The 18,020-nt window shown below is 43.9% G+C and overlaps 1 protein-coding gene across 3 annotated transcripts in view; it reads right to left on the bottom strand.

Moving 5' to 3' along the window:
- KLHL32 (kelch like family member 32) overlaps positions 1–1,027 on the bottom strand; it is a 215,989-nt gene extending 214,962 nt beyond the window's left edge. For all 3 annotated transcript variants that reach the window (XR_009690978.1, XM_061131890.1, XM_061131888.1), the window contains exon 1: positions 689–1,027. The gene's annotated coding sequence lies outside the window, so the exon portion shown is untranslated. The remainder of the gene's footprint in view (positions 1–688) is intronic.
- Positions 1,028–18,020: the final 16,993 nt, after the last annotated feature.

Raw genomic sequence — 18,020 nt, forward strand, 5'->3', positions numbered from 1 at the left:
TGTGAGGAACCACAATTAATTCATTTACTGCTTTTTAATGTTAGGACAATCACACAATCACGCTTGAGTGAACTGCAACATATAATGAGAGAAGGGATTTTAATTGGAATCAGCTTTCTTTATAAGATCACCAAAATGGGAGTAATTTATGATTTAAGACACAATCCGCTGAAAAAATCCCTCTGACGAATCCTTTTTAAAGCACTTCATACAGGGCAATTACCGCTTTTCTTGAAGTTGAATGAACCCTTCGCCTGAATACAGATTAACGAGTGTCAAATTACCACATGGTCCTCAGTGTACGTTTTGTTTTTTTGTTTTTTTTTTTTAAATCAAAGTAAATAACAGAATTATTTAAGAAAACCAGTTCTTTCAACGGACGCCCCAAGGCTGATGTTTAAGCAAGTTTCCTTGGCAACCAAGGAGCCAAGTACATCTTGGGCTAGGAGGAAGGGAAAAAAGGGACAGCAACTCTAAGGGGTGGGTAGAATAAGGAACCGGGAGTAGTAACTGCTCCCGCTAGAAGACGCTGCTAGAAGCTGCATGGGCTGCAGAGCCCCTGACATTTCAACTCCGATCTCGCCCCCACTGGCTCATACGCAGACTCCCACCCTCTCCCACCGGTTTGAAGGACCAACTCCGAACAGGTAACGCGGAGGGAGGGTGAGCTGTCTGCGGGGTTACGTACCCGAGGCGGCAGCGTAGGCACCTGGCTCTCACTGATGCACAATGGTCGTGCGTCGCCCCACGATGCCCGATACCGAGGTTAAGAGAAACCGCAGTAAGCTTCTCTCTGCCGGCTTGGGGATGCAGTTGTGAGGAACGAGCGCGCTAGCGTGTGTGTGCGTATGTGTATCCGTGAACGTGTGTGCGAGCGTGTGTGTGTGTGTGTCTGCGAGCTCCCCGACTCTCCGGCGGGGAAACGGTGTTTCCTAGTAAATAAAGGCAGCAGCCAGCCCTGCGGGTGGCGCGTCCGGCTCGCTCCGCGCTAGGCGACAGCGTCAGGCTGGGAACGCACCCCCGCGGACCCGGGCGGCTCAGACTGCGAAGCGGCTCCGCCCCCTCGCGCCTCGGACGAGTCAGCGCGCACGCGCGCCCCGCCCCCCGGCGAGCACGCGCGCCCCGCCCCCAGCCTCGCCGCCCGGGAGGCGCGCACGCCGCGCACCCCCGGCCCCTGCTAAGGCGAGCCCGCGCGCGCCCGCCCTCCCCGGAAGTCCGCCTCCCCCGCGCCGCGCCTCTCCTGCTGTCTGGCACCGGCGCTGCTCACTGCTGGGGCGCTTGGACCGCCTGCAGTTTCAGCAGCGTTGCCTCCTGCGACGGCCGAGACACTGTGAGCCAGCCTGCCTACTCCCAGACTGCCTCCCAGGGCTGGAGAGCGCCCTGTGGGAACACATCCCGTGACCCCAACGGGGTGATCGCGAGCGCTGGCCCTCTGCTTCCCTCCCCCGACCCAACTAACTTGTGAAGTTCAAGTTTCCCCTTTTCCTAAGTGGCCGCTTTGCAGGACCTACATCTCGGCCCTCCTTAGAATAATACACTTTATGGTGGTGTCGAAAAGGGCTTTCCAGCAACCTTAAATGACAGGGGATCCCAGGGTTGTGTGGAAGCCGTGAACCTGAGGAATGGGGGAGACTATTTGGTTGCAGCTAACCCAGCATCAAACCTGTAAACAGACAGCATCCCCAGAATACCACCATTAAGTGCCGGGGCCTGGCCCACTCTGGTGTCACTTGTGGGTCATTCATGTCATTTTTGTATAAAGCATGCTTAGAAGCAAAGTGAATGATTTTGATAGGTAAAATATTACGTGTTACACTTTGGAATTGAAAAAATTTCATCCAGTGTGGAGTTATGCAGCCAGTTAACAGTGAAATGGGACTTCCCAGGAGGTGCTACTGATAAAGAACCCGCTTGCCAATACAGGAGATGTCAGAAACACAGGTTTGACCTCTGGGTTGGGAAGATACCCTGGGGGAGGGCATGGCATCCCACTCCAGTATTCTTGCCTGGAGAATCTCCAAGGACAGAGGAGCCTGGAGGGCTACAGCCTATCCAATCACAAAGAATCAGAATCGACTGGAGCGATTTAACCATGCATGCATGTAACAGTGATGAAACTCTAAATGGAAGTAAACTGTGTTTTGTAGAAGATCAGGATTTAACTTTTAGGAAGTTGGAATTTCACAGTTGAGTCTCTTGGCTTGCAGGTTCTTCCACTGTTGGGCTAGGGAACAGTGCCCTGATCTATTTGAGGTGTCCCTAACATTCCTACTAGTCTCAAATCAGTCTTTCAGCAATTTTTTTTCACTTTCAATCCACAGGTTTTCTAAGGCTGCCCCATGATCACTCCCTGTAGCCTCTGGCCATTCAGTGCTTGCTTCATTGCATTCGTCTTAAAATTTGGACTTCGGATCCTCAGGCCTACTTGTCTAGCAGTCCTGGACACCAAGAAGGGCAGAGGGAGAATGACAAACTGATTACAAACATTAGATGCGGTGTCATTTTCTAGAATTTTTCATAAGCAGTTTTATATTTTCCATGAAGTGTTATTTTATACCAGAAGTTCAAATCGAACCATGCTTGAACCCAAAATACTGACAATGACTTAGTGTCAATAAGCACAACACTCCCTTGACATTAATAAAGTATTTTGAACATGCTTAAAATTTAAACTCATCTATAGTATAATGATTAGATTATCTGTTTGTAGAATTGTTCAGTCACTAGGTTGCTAAGTTGCGTCTGACTCTTTGCAACCCCATGGACTGCAGCCTTCCAGGCTTCCCTGTCCTTCACTGGAATAAATGGAAGCCATTTATTTAAAAAAAAAAAAAAAAGATAGAAAAGCAAAGAATATAACTATTTACAGAGAAAAAATATGTCACCAACTCACCATCTGTGCAACTATAGAAGGGTTTCTTACTGCTCAAGCCTAGTCTGCCTTGTTCATCATTGTATTCCTATAAGCTAGCAGAATGTCTGTCATATATTAGGGGTTCAGTAAATATCATTGATGCATAGATATTGAAGTTTAAAGAAGAAAATATATATTAAATTGTCTATTAAAATGTTCAGTTCAGAGAGGGCAATTTTCTCCTAAACTCCTCCTTTAGACTGATTTAAAGAACAGTTTTTTTAATTTAAAAAGTCTTTTATTTCTCTGAAATAAGACTTGGCATTTTGTTAAACAGCCATAAAAACTCAATGCCAGTGTGTTTTCCAATATACTCTGTTACCAGAGCAAATAGATTTTAGGCACTGTTTCTCCCTTGGGCGCCACTACATATGGTGGTTCTCTTTGTTAAGAAAATAGTTGAAAACAATGCTTCACAAAAGCTATGCAAAAAAATTTTTGAGCTCTTAGAATGTATTTCACAGAATGATCAGTGTAGGACTTCAACTGTCAATAATTAGATGTTTTCCCTGTTTCAGTCTAGTGACATGAGAGAGAAGCTTCAACTCCAGAATAAACACCTGTCGTGGCTGCCTTGTCCCATAGCCAATGAGGAGCTCAGTGTCATTCTTAATGCCCCATCATGGTTTTCTGTCCTAAGCCAGTAGTGACATGAAGGAGCTGCTGAGCCAAATTTCTAATTATTCTTCCAGGGGAAACAGATCATTATAAATTATGCCTAAACCAAAATTGATTTTTTTTGGCTGATACTCTGTAGTTCTTAAGTGGAAAATACAAAATAACTAGCTTAACAAAACACCTCAATTTATTCAGTTACCTGTTGGGTACATTTTGTAGCTAATTCATTCTACTTATTGGGAGCTAGTGTCACTCAAAACTAATAATGCCATGGGAAAATCTTTTACCATTAATATTTTTTATATTTATATTCTCTGCCACATTATCTGGTACCAAACACTGTTGTTTATGTTGTTTTTAGCCTGATTCAGTATAATCAAGTAGACACATAATGGGTGCTTAGAAAATATTTACTGTTCTGAACACAAAATAGTCCCTGCCCACAAGACAGAATATTTTAAGTGCTCTACTAAATAAATACAAACAAAATACAAAAGGGGTTCTTAGTCATCATTAGGGGAGGCAACTTTTAAAATAAATTGAATTTTTTTCATGTATCAGATTAACAAAGATGTAAAAAGATTATAATATCCAGTGTTAGAATATGGGTAAATAAGAACGTGAATGAACATGGGTACAAACACTGTGGGTGACAACTTGTCCGTATTTACATTTTTTTAATGCACCTTCCTCTTGTTAGAGCAATTTCACTTCTAGGAATTTATCCCGGGGTTACTGTTGGTTTGCAAACTGGTCCTCATTCATGGAGGGCAAGGAGAGACTGAAAAAAGAGGCAGGCCACTCCGGATTGGGAGGTGGCTGCTTTAATAAGCAAGGGAACTTACGCAGGAGTAGATCTCTGCACCTGCCCTCCTGAACCTTCAAAGTTTATATAGAGGCCTTACTGGAGTTCCATCGCACACGTCATTGAGACAGTCTGAACAATGCTTTATTCTTTCAAGGCTATGTCCTTTGAACAGCTCCCAGTGTAGGAAAGATGGGCAGAACATGCATTCCAAAAGTGAGAGAGGAGATGAGGAGACTTCAGTTGCCTGAGTCCATCTCATGAGTCAACCAGTGGTTATGTTCTCTCCATGACCTCCTCCCGGACTTACCTCTATTGAAAAATGAAAAACTGGGTGGAAGATCTAAGTAGACATTTCTCCAAACAAAACATACAGATGGCCAAGAAGTGCAGGAAAAGATGCTCAACATCATGAACTATTAAAGAAATGCAAATCAAAACTATAACGGGGTATCACCTCACACTGGTCACAATGCTCATCATCAAAATGTGTGTGTATGTTCAGTTGTTGTCATGTCCAACTCTTTGCAACCCCATGGACTGTAGCCCAGCAGGCTTCCCTGTCTACAAACAATAAGTGCTGGAGAGGGTGTGGAGAAAAGGGAATCCTCCTATACTGTTAGTGGGAAGGTAAATTGATATAGCCATTATGGAGGTTCCTAGAAAACTAAAAATAGGGATACCTTTACATAACCTCATGCTATGTTATGATGCAACAATCCCACTCCTGGGCATACATTTGGAGAAAACCATAATTTGAAAAGATACATGTATCCCAGTGCATTGCGACACTGTTTCCAATAGCTAGGACACAGAAGCAACATAAATGTCCATCAGCAGAGGAGTAGATAAAGAAAAAGTGGTACATGTATACAATGGAATATTACTCAGCTATAAATAGGAACAAAATAAAGCCATTTGCAGCCACATAGATGGAGCTAGAGATTGTCACACTGAGTGAAGTCAAACAGAAAAATATCACATGATATCACTTTATATGTGGAATCTAAAAGAATTGTACACATGAGCTCATTTACAAAATAGAAATAGAGTCACAGATGTAGAAAACATACTTAATGGTTATCAAGGGGAAAAGTTGCAAGGGGATAAATTGGGAGATTGGGATTGACATGTACACACTATTATATATAAATAGATAATAAGAACTTACTGTATAGCATAGGGAACTCTACTCAATACTCTATAATCACCTGTATAGGAGTGAATATATGTGTATGTGTGTAACTGATTCACTTTGCTGTACAGGAGAAGCTAATACAACATTGTAAATCAACGATACAGCAATAAAAATTAATTTTTTAAAAGTGCAAAATTCTATGTAAAAGAATGTTCATGATAGCTTGGTAATAGCCAAAAGAAACAGGGAAAGAGAAAAAAATAGGGACAGGGAGGGGGCCAGGTGGAGAGAATTAGAGTCCATCATTTGGAGACAAGTCAAATTATTAGGATACTAAGTGGTCATTTAAAAAAATAAGTAGATCTTTAAACACTAATGTCAATGATATATTACTAACTGTAAAAAAGCAAGTTGAAGATCAATAGCAATAATATGAACTAGCGTATATAAAAGCAGAGCAAGAGTGGGAGGAAAGAAGGGAGATGTGTACATAATAGTATGTTTTTTCATTTTACTGGCTCAGGTGGAAAGAGGTGAATCTCAAGCAGTCAGGAAGTCCTGACATTAATCAGGCCACACTGGCAACTACATAACTATGTGTCTGTTAGTCACTCAGTTGTGTCTGACTCTTTGCGACTCCATGGACTGTAGCCCACCAGGCTCCTCTGTCCATAGAATTCTCCAGGCAAGAATACTGGAGTGGGTTGCCATTTCCTCCTTCAGGGGATCTTCCCAACCAAGGGATAGAATGCGGGTCTCCTGCATTGCAGCTAGACTCTTTACCAGCTGAACCACCAGGGAAGCCCTCTACATAACTCTACCTGCATATAAGCCTGATAAGGATCTAAGACTAAAACACAAAGAAACACAAACATATATAAATTGACCCTATACTTCCAACACTTGGTAAACAAAGACCCAAGACTTCTCCCTTTCAACTCTGATTCCATACTCTTTCCTGATTTTCTCCTTTTCTTTGTGGCCATGGTCACAAACCAATCTCAATATTTTTCTCAGAGTCTCCTGTATTAGTCACAGTTCATTGAATTTTGTTTTCAGTGGCAGACACTGATTCTGAATCACTTAAGCAAGAATGCCTTAAGCAAGGGCACTGATGACTCAGCAAATAGAGAAGGGCTGGGAGGGAAAGTCCAAAGAGCCAAGCTTTGAAAGACCAGAAACCCAAAATAACATCATTCTAGCCAAGATTCAAATTGCCAGGAGAATCTAATTGAGCCAGTCTAAGTACTAAGTCCTGGTGACTCAGATGGTAAAACGTCTGCCTGCAATGTGGGAGACCCGGGTTCGATCCCTGGGTTGGGAAGATCCCCTGGAGAAGGAAATGACAACCCACTCCAGTACTCTTGCCTGGAAAAGTCCATGGACTGAGGAGCCTGGTAGGCTACAGTCCATGGGGTCGCAAAGAGTTGGACACGACTGAGCGACTTCACAATTCACAGGTCCTAAGTCCATCATGATGTGGTTTGTGATTGGAGAGGCAGTGGTGAGGGATGGATTTGACCATATGGAATGGAATGGGAAAAAAGTGGTTCCCAAAAGGAAAGGAGTAGTGAAGTTCTCTTACCCCCCAGAGAAGGCAAGGGATGCTGGGCAAACAAAACCAATGACTGTCCACTACTGCCATCGTTTAAATGGAGACATAACTAAAGAATTTTTATTTCCTTTTGTCACGCGAGTGTATGCTCCTCAGTTCTTTGTCTTATCACAACAAGGATTTGGAGTGACGGACATTAAAGCCCCCTCAGTGGGTCACAGCTCTCGGGTCTTGGACAGACCATGTTATAGCTCTGAGACAAATCACTGTTACAGCTCTATTTTATTTAGAAGATAGCAGGAAAGTCGATCTTCAAGGCATGAGGGCGCTTCGATCCAAAGACGCGAAGAGAAGAGCACCCCAGCACGTGGGAGAGAGAGCGAGCTTTGGCTCCTCTTTTTATATGTTTCTCTCTCCCCAGGCCTGTCCTCTGTAAATTGGGCCAGCCAGGAGTGCTGTTTGTTTTGTCTGAGGTCCTCACTCAGGTCCTCGGACCTTCCTTTCTTCTGTTTCGCGGGCTTTTCCCTTCCAGGTCTTTTAGCCACCGCCGTTTTGGACTCCTTTTCCCTATTCTAACTACCTAACACTTTTATTATCTACTCTCCCACCCTTTAACTGCTTCAAAACATATTTCAGATGGGATTGAAGCTATTTTGAAGCAAATTAATGAAAGTTCATTTTTAAATTTATATTTATTTATTTGGCTGTGCTGTATCTTAGTTTCAGCATACAATCTCTTCGTTATGGCATGTCGAATCTAGCTCTCCCACCAGGGATCAAACCTGGGCCCTCTGCATTGGAAGTGCGAAGTCTCAGCCACTGGACCACCAGGGAAGTCTCCAAAATTCTTTTCAGTGATGTAAATTCTTTTGAAGGTGAAGAGCAACCTATTAAATACAAGGATGACACGTCAGGAACCCTGTTTAGAAAAATCTCTCCCTTATGTTTAGGCCACCTATTGTGGAATTTAAATGGAACACTTGATGATACATCAAAATTTTAGTTTCTAATCTTAGAACTATCTGTGTGGGATCAATTTTCACAGAAAGTTCAAGACCATCTTACAGTAGTATAATGCAGATGAAAGTTCCTAATGCTTTGAAAATTCTAATCCCACAGCAGCAATGTATGAATTTAAGCATGCCATTAAGAAAAAAATTAACTTCATTCATTAAATTCATCCTTTCATTCAATCATTACTAATGTTTCCCAGGTCACATCAGCCTAAAGGTAAAATAGGTCGTGCAGCTGTCAAAAATAACAAAAATATTTTTCCAGCTTCAGCCTGCCACTTAACAGAAAGCATCAGCCCCACTTCAAGTTGTCTCAAAGGAATTTTACCCAGAAGATCTGATGACTCACCCGACATATCTTTGGTAACAGAAGAGGCAGCCTTTTTGCTGCAGACACAGTACATGAGGCTTCCACTCATGCCTTGGACATCAACTCTTGTCCTTTTACTGACTTTTTTTTCCCTTAACACCTCCTTTCTTCCAGAACAAAGGCAATCTTGCCTCCCAGAGGCATAATGTCTGGAGGTGTTAGTGTTTTTCATGACTGCAGAAGGAGGATGCTACTGGCATCTAGAGGATAGAGCTAGGGATGCTACCAAACACTCTGCAATGCACAGAACAGCTCCTCACAAGAAATAACTGGGCCCAAATGCCAATAGTGCTGAGGCAGAGAGACCTGAGTCTCAGAAAGCTGGCCTACAGGACAATCTGAGGAAAAGTAGCTCTTCTGTTCTCAAAAATCACCTCTGGTATTTTTAAGCTAAACATGCTCCTCCTCTTTGCCTCTCCTGAGCATGATAGGAGTCTTACAACATTAAAGGCCGACTTGCCTCCTCTTGAGAGAATGTAATGATCATCTGAGACACTGAACAAGAGTCTCTCTGTCATAGCTATTGTTTTCTGTTATCACACTCTCTCTGGCCCCATCCTCCGTCTGGTAGCAGATCCTGCTGCCTTGACCTCCAGAGGTGGGCCTACAACTCAGGTGAGCCAAACAATAGGCCTTCCCCAGGTTCTTCTTTTTCACTCAAGCTGAGGAAAGAGAATCTCTTTTCTGGCCTGATGGCTATATAGTAAGAGGCTCTGGGGGGAAAACATCTTGAGATAATGAGGCTCTCCTACAGAGAGAAGCAGAGAGGAAGAAAACAAGGAGAGGAGGAAGTGAGAAAAAGTAAGCGCTTGCATCCCAGGTCTTCCCAAGTCCAGTTCGATTTCCATACGTCCTACCATTTGGTTTTATGTGCAGTTTTCATCTTCTGTTTAAGCTAGGTTAATCAGGGTCTTTATCACTTCCAGCGTAAGAATTTTGGCTAATACACGTGTCTTCAAAATCCTTATAATTCAATACAGTAATATAGAGTAGCAGATTAAAGTGGAGCAGGACCTTGTGGGGCTCCTGGGCCAAAAAGTCTTTCTGTGCCCTCCCTTTATTGCCTGTGGGAAACAGGCTTCATTCAGCCTCCATGGCATGGCCTTCCCTGAGTTCCTGCCTGGAAGGTGGAAACAGAACAGGCTCAATCTAGAAAGCAGGGCTCCATCTTTGGCCGGACTGCCGACTTTGAGCTATATGCTCAGTATCTATGGAAACGACATACCAGCTGGAAAACCAGGCTCCCGGAAGGAAGAGCTCCGGGGCTCCTACCTAGACTCTCCGTAGCTTAAAAGAACACCCTAATTATCTGTGTAACTGAATAGAACCATACATTTTATTATGCTGATTGGGGTATGACCACAGGCCTATTGATAATTGTCTATGGTTAACCACCTAGGCTTAAGGTATATGAATCACAGGTTAACTTTGATGTATCTTTTTCTCCCCCTTTGTTCAGACTAGTTTCAGGGAATTTGGAGAGGTGGGTTTGGGCACGTGTATAAGGTTTTCACAAAAACTGGTCGGGGTCCTTGGCTAAGAGGAGCCTCTGCCTTGGGCCCACTGGTGTAATAAACCGCACTCCACTATCTGCATTGTCCTTCTGAGTGAGTTTGTTTCCCGGAACGCATGGCTACAACAGCCTGGTTCAAAGTCCTTACTTGGTATATCTCAGGGTCCTCCCATGTGTGTACATGAGTCTCTTAGCCAAGATGGATCTTACTGAAAAGGCATATGGTAGGGAACACCCCTTTACATAACTCCTCTTTAGCCTTCCAGGAGACTTTTCTGTGCATGTGTGGTCGGGGAGGTGTCCTGGTTTCATGAACAAGAAATATGTAGTCTTGCCAAGGCCCAGCCTTCTCCCTTACTTGTTCTGCTATTCTTGTCTTGGAGTTTCAGTCCACAGGGAATGAATCTCCAACTGCTTTACCCAGGGCGGGGGGCAGGGAGCGGGGGGGGGTGGGGGGGGGGTGGCTCCCATCTGCCTTCTGCCTCACTTGGACATGACTAAGCACACACATAAGCATGTAGACCCCAGACTGGCTGGAAACAGAAAGTCGATGATGCTGACTACCGATTACCTCACCATCAACCAATCAGAAGAAGGTCCACAAGGTGATAGCTCTTCTCTTTGCTGTGAAACTCCTCACTACTACCCTCCAGGTTGGGACACACAATTTTGAGGGCATTGGCCTGCTGTGGCCCCCACCTTTGCCTGGCAAAGCAATAAAGCTATTCTTTTCTAATTTACCCCAAACTCTGAGATTCAACTCTGTATACCAGTGTACGGAGGCCAGATTTCAGCTAGTGCAGCATGAAAAAATGCCCCAGTGAAGTACATACAGGGCTGCTGAGGTTCTGGTTCTGGTTTGCACTCTAAAAAGAATTCGAGATTGTTCACTTTACAACTATCCATTGAGTTGCATGTTTGTTTAATGGAAAAAGCAGTTCCTTTATGATGAGCACTAGTGAAAGCTGCTCAGTCGTGTCCGTATTTTTGCAACCCCATGGACTATACAGTCCATGGAATTCTCCAGGCCAGTATACTGGAATGGGTAGCCATTCCCTTCTCCAGGGGATCTTCCCAACCCAGGGACCAAACTCAGGTCTCCCCCATTGCAGGCGGATTCTTTACCAGCTGAGCCACATGGGGGCTAAATAGCAAATTAAAGGAATTTAAAGGAAAGAAAAAAGAAATGATATTTGACCTCAGCCATTAATAATGGGTTTTATTTAAATATGTGTAGAGGAGGAAAAATAAACAACCTTTACCTCTACTCGCTTCTCTTATATGCCTGAGGCCCATGAATTAAACTGTCAAAAAACGGATTAACAGGAGAGAAAGCATCCAAACTTTATTTGATGCTAATATTTTAATTTTTATGCACATGGAGGTCCTCATAGAAAAGAGTGAAGACACAAGAATTAGTTACACCTGGGGGCTACATAACATTTTTAACAAAGGGCAGTAAATTGTAGACAAGACAAAGGAAAGGAGGTTTGGGTTTTCAGGGTGGTAAATTGTGGGAAGGTAAATATCGGGGGAACAAATGGAAGATAAGGGCCACTTAAGTGAAGTATGTTTGTGCAGACCCATCTCTGTGCTGGTTTTCTGGCTCCAGTGATAAGCCTTGTTCTCCTGTGAGAACTGGAGTGTTTCCTGCCAATCAGTAAACAAGGACCTGCCTGCAGGCCTCCAGTGTGAGTTCCCAAGCCTAAGGGCACTTAGGAAGGGGATGAATACCTGCCATCTAGCAGCCCCCAGGACTGCAGTCATTCCCCACGGTGAGCCCCAAGGGAGCTCAGGATGGGAAAAAACACAGGATACTGGCCCAGGATAGCTGAGATGCAGATGAAAGACCAATTTCAGTGAGCCCAGACTCTTGCATCCTCCCATACACAGAAAAGCCTAAACTACTTAACTTGGGATATCTAGTTTTCTTTAATTAACAACAATCTTTTGATGTTCAGATTACCCGCCCTTTGTTGCAAAACTTCATATAACCTTGCTCCTCCCCTCGCCTCCTCAGAGCAGTTCTCTTAGGGTTACTTGAGATGTTGTCTCCTGGGCTTGAAGTTCTAAACATTCCCACCGAATGAAACATAACTCTCAACTTTTCCATTGTGACTTTTTTTTTTTTTCTTTCTTTATTTTTTCAGTGGGTTTTGTCATACATTGACATGAATCAGCAATAGATTTACACGTATTCCCCATCGCGATCCCCCCTCCCACCTCCCTCTCCACCCGATTCCTCTGGGTCTTCCCAGTGCATCAGGCCCGAGCACTTGTCTCATGCATCCCACCTGGGCTGGTGATCTGTTTCACCATAGATAATATACATGCTGTTCTTTCGCAACATCCCACCCTCACCTTCTCCCACAGAGTTCAAAAGTCTGTTCTGTACTTCTGTGTCTCTTTTTCTGTTTTGCATAAAGGGTTGTCGTTACCATCTTTCTAAATTCCATATATATGTGTTAGTATGCTGTAATGTTCTTTATCTTTCTGGCTTACTTCACGCTGTATAATGAGGAAACCAGATCTGAAAGAGACACGTGCACCCCAATGTTCATCGCAGCACTGTTTATAATAGCCAGGACATGGAAGCAACCTAGATGCCCATCAGCAGATGAATGGATAAGGAAGCTGTGGTACATATGTGACTATTTTTTAAGTCAACACCTGGTCAGTGAGGGGAGGGGAAACACTATTACAAAGGAAAATTCGAGCAGATGGAGGGAAAAGAACCCTGTGTTTGCTGCTTCTTAATTGCTTTCAGCAAAAAATAATCCATAGACCAAAGAGGCATATTTTGGGGTGGCATGTTCTGATTCTTTTCATAAGTAAACTGGAATCTTATTTGCATTATTCAGGTGACAGAGCTTTCTTAATTCTCACTCTTACTACTCATAGTTCTGTAAATATTCTTTATACCATTTTTTCCCTCATGACTTGGCAATTCAACTTAATTCCTCAAGAAATTAATTGCAGAACTGGAGCCAAAATCAGGTTTCCAGCTCACAAACTCAAAGTCATTTTCATTGAGGTGCAACTGCTTCTGAATGGGAGGAGGAAATCCCTGAGAAGACAGATGAGGCCACTCACTGCACCGCCCCCTCATCTTGGCCACTGAACTCCCAGGGAACCTTTTATAAATCCCTAGCATTCATTGTCTTAAGTTACTGAACTTTCGTGTGTATATTTCAACATCCTCCATTAGGCTGAAAGTTTTACACTTTTGTTTTTGGTCTTACATTTTCCCATGCCCAGGACAGTTGTTAGAAGAGTACTTAGTAAATGTTTGTTAGATGTTAAGTGGATAGATGAATGCATGGTTGTGAAGCAGTGAAATAGGGATCATACAACTCAGTAGAGGAATACTGAGAAATACCTTCAGCAAAGTAGACTGGGGCAAAACTATAGGAAGCTGTGAATGCCAACTCAGGATGTTTGTACTTTAGCCAAGAGGCACAGGTGATATTAATTCTTTCTCTTCTGGAGGGCTGACCTTCCTAATGGGTTGGAGGAAGTGTTTATATAATTGTATAGGATTTAAGTGCTGGGTGTGTGGCTGCAGGGGCTGAGGAAATGGACAGGGAAGGAACAATGTTGGGGTTGTCACTAGATTAATGCCCTTCTGCCTCATGAGCACATGATGCAAGGTCACCAGACTGGTACCTGGTACATGGGCAGTGGTGCAGGGAGTTAGACAATTCATCTATCAAGCCAGGTTTCAAATGCCAGCAAGATGGAGTACAAGTAAGACCAAAGGGCAGAATCGTAGTTAAGGTTGCAAAGCCACAGGATATGGAGTCAAAGTTAAACAAGTCCTTAACAAATGCAGAGGGTCCTTGGTTGTGTTTAATAGTGATATCCCTTTGTATTCATTGCCTATTGCTGGAGTAACAGATGATCACAAAAATAAAGGCTTGAAACAACACGAGCTTAATTATATTTCTGTTCTGTAGGTTGGAAGTCCACCAGGGGTCTCACTGGGCTAGTGTCAAGATGTCAGCAGGGCTGAGTTCCTTCCTGAAGGAACTAGGGGCAAATCTGTTTCCTGGCCTCTGCTAGCTTCCAGAGGCTGTCCATGGTCTTTCACTCATGGACCCTTCCTCTATCTTCAAAGCAAGGAACCCTGGGACAATTCATGCTTAGGATGCCCTCTCTCAGGTTCTCTTTCTTCTACCTTTCTCTTCTACTTTTAATAAGCCTTGAGATTACATTGGGCCCCCTAGATAATCCAGGGTAATCTCCCTATTTTAAAGTCATTTGAAAAGCAGCTTTAATTCTACCTGTACTCTTAACTCTCCTTTGCCACATAAGATTACATATTCCCAGACTGCACAGATGAGGACATGGGCACCTGGGTTGGTCATTATTCTATCTACCACGCCCTTTTCCCTGGAGGGATGGCATCAGATCTCCATTGCATGATAAGAGCCCTACTTGCTGAGGGGCAAATATATCCATGGAAAGCCTAGAGACCATCTGAGCCAGGCCAGTCTCAAAAATCACACTCTCAGACTTTTTTTTCCATTCATGATGAATGTTTATTTGTGGAAATAGAGTTCACATAGTTCCTCTACCGCTCTCATCCAGACTGGTGTGCTAGAGCCAGACTGTAAGGCTTGCAAAAAGCTTTTATTGCATTTTCAAGAACTTTGCAACATCAGGGTGACATCGGCTACGGTAGGACTATTAACACCACAGTGATGAGCAAACCCTTGCAAATGAGAGCCTTTGCCCTGGGAGATACAGTTATTACACATTTGCCATACCACTGAGTATGTATGAACTTAAAAGTGAGTCTCATCAGCAATCAGGCTGGGACCCACATCATTTCAAAGATAGTAGCTGGCTGCTGCAATTAGTCTGGGTCTCCCAGACAAACACTAAAACCATATATTACAATTTTGTCTAATGAGCTTCTGCTCTACAGTAGGACACACAGAATTCAGTTTTAGTTGCTAGGGTGTTGCCAAAGTCAATCGGAGTCATGATGTACCTAAGCTGGGTGGGGATGCCAGGAAGGCCTTCCTCCATGAATAATATTGGTACATCTTGATCTTAACAAGATTACAAACATCCACAAATCCACCCTTCATGAGGGCTCAAGCACTTCAATGCTCATCCAGGAAGTAGAGAATTAGCAGAACAGGTGACAATATTCCATTGGAATATGGAATCATGTAATCCAATATTACATTGGAATCATGTTTCATCCATATTCTTACAGTCAACCAAAAAATTTGAGCTTGTACTAGGGATAGAAGGATCACAGGCTACCTTGGTGGGAAGTGTGTGTGTGTGTATGTATGCATGACTACAGGCAGTGGGTAGAGGAGAAAACAGACAAATGAATAAGTAATTACAATGCAGGGTGACTGGTTCTTGGAAGTACTCAATTTTTATGAGGGTCAACTTACTGAGGTTGCCCGGGGTCAGGCAAGAAGTCCTGGGTGAAGTGACATATAAGCTGAATCCTACAAGTAGTAGTAATAGTAGCAATAATAACTAATATTTATTGACTACTTCCATGCTTCAGTCTAAGCGCTAAGGTCTTAAACTCATTTTACTTCATTTAGTTCTTCTGACACCCATGAAGTAGGTATAATTATTATCCTCATTTTACAAATGAGGAAACTGAGACACAGCTAAGTTAGATAAAGTTGCCCAAGGTTTTATAGTGGGAGTAGGACTGGGAGAGTATGAGTTAGGGGATGGTGGAGAGAAGATTGTTCCTGTAAAGAGGATAGCATACGGAAAGTCAGGATGGGTTCTAGGAAAAGAAAACAAGTTTATCTGATTAAACATTCAAGTGGAGGGTGATGAACTATGAAAGCAACGAAGAAAAGCACAGATTAGATCATAAAGGACCTAATAAGCAATGTTTATTTGTTTGCTTGCAGATAATGAGCAAGTTGGTTTATTTTAAAAGAATCACTGCAGTGTAAGTACGGAAGCAGAGGGAGAGAAGCCAGAGAGGAAGATGTAATCCAGGAAAGAGATGAGAAGGAATGAATATGCATAGTGAAGGGGGTGTAGAGGGGGTGAGAGCTGAGGATGCTGCCCAGGTCTGCCTCGGATCACTGGAGAGGTGGTTACATTCATCACTGTGATGGGAAACGCAGGAGGAAAGGTAACTGCTTCCTGGATTTGGAAGATAAGTTCCGGTTCAAAACACATCTGAAAGGCCTATAGGACGCCTGGGAGGAAGCGTCCAGGAAGCAGGTGGCCCAGTGGTTTGTTTCTAGGTAATATTGCATGCTGTGTAAGCCCAGGTATGCTGGGCTGTGCTTATTCGCTCAGTCGTGTCCGACTCTGTGTGACCCCGTGGACTGTAGCCCTCCAGGCTCCTCCGTCCATGGGGATTCTCCAGGCAAGAATACTGGAATGGGTTGCCATGCCCTCCTTCAGGGGATCTTCCCAACCCAGGGTTCAAACCCAGGTCTCCTGCATTGCAGGCAGATTCTTTACCATCTGAGCCACCAAGGAAATTCATGAATACTGGAGTGGGTAGCCTATCCCTTCTCCAGGGGATCTTCTCAACCCAGGAATCCAACTGGGATTGTATAGGTATAACACTGTGGGAAAGTGTTAGAAAAAGTTGCTGTCACCTCTCAGAATATGGGAGTAACAGTGGTGTGGAAAAGGCTTTGACTGATGGCCATTTGTGAGTGCAAGTGTTGGCGGGTCCACCTGCCCCTCTACCAGCCTGAGCCATGAATGATGGAAACCAAACACTGTGATTCTATACAGTGCAGACGTAGCTTCTCTATCACCTGCTTTTCTTCCTGGTGTCGAAAGACTCAGTATAGAGGTCTTCAGCAGAGGCCTCACATCCCTCTGCCCTGGCTTACAGAAAAGGGGGGTTGGCCTGACAGCTGAGCTTCTCTAAGTTAAAGGCTTTCCCAAACTGTCCAGAGCATCAGAGTGTTCAGAGCAGAGAGTTGAATGGGAATACACAATCAGTGAATCGTGGAAAGTGCCCCTTGGAATCACAAATCTAAGAGTAGACATAGTTATCAAAAGCTAGGAATGGCGGTCAGGGATTGGAAAGTCTTGCTGAAAAGAGCAGGAAGCAATGGGTCCAGTGAGGAAGTGGCAGGAAACTGGCTGAACACTGGAGAGCTGTGGTTGTCTTGTTCAGGTGCCCTTCCGTGTCCAACTCTGCCCCCACGGACTGCAGCATGCAGGCCTCCCTGTCCTTCACCATCTCCCAAAGTTTGCCCAAGTTCATGTCCATTGCATTGGTCATGCCCTCCAGCCACCTCATCCTCTGGTGCCCTCTTCTCCTTCTGCCCTCAATCTTTCCCAGCATCAGGATCTTTTCCAATGAGTCAGCTGTTTGCATCGGGTGACCAAAATGCTGGAGCTTCAGCTTCAGCATCAGTCCTTCCAAGGAGTATTCAGGGCTGATTTCCCTTAGGATTGACTGGTTTGATCTCCTTGCTGTCCAAGGGATTCTCAAGAGTCTTCTCCAGCACCACAGCTCAAAGGCGTCAATTATTTGGCATTCTGCCTTCTTTACAGTCCAGCTCTTTTTCTTTTTTGTCTTTTTATTGAAATACATGTTTTTAAATTTTATTTTTGATTGAAGGATAATTGCTTTAAATTTGAATTGGTTTCTGCTGTACGACATGAATCAGCTGTAAGGATACATATGTCCCCTCCCTCTTGAGTCTCCCTTCCTCCCACACCGCTTTCCCAATTCCACCCCTCTAGGTCAATACAGAGAACCAAGCTGAAACCCCTGTGGTATACAACCGCCTCCCACCAGCTCTCTATTTCACACATGGTAGTGTATATATGTCAGTGCTACTCTCTCAGTTTGCCCCACCCTCATAGTGCTATTCTTGGTGGAGAATGATTCCACTTGTTTCCAGCAGTAAAGTATGGGGGAAGAAGAGGGGAAGATGCCAACCGACTTTACATGTCACTGAGTTGCTTGTATCAGAGGCACATTCAAGAAAAACAAGAGCCACAGTGAAACAACATACCAGCTTTCCTAATATTTGATCAAGTGCCCAAGAAATTTCAAAGCAGAAGAAAGACATGAGGCTGCACACAGTGCTCATATTTAAGGTTCCTTGGGGGACATCC

This window comes from Dama dama, chromosome 28, assembly GCF_033118175.1.
Source record: "Dama dama isolate Ldn47 chromosome 28, ASM3311817v1, whole genome shotgun sequence".
In the NCBI taxonomy this organism is placed as follows: Eukaryota; Metazoa; Chordata; class Mammalia; order Artiodactyla; family Cervidae; genus Dama; species Dama dama.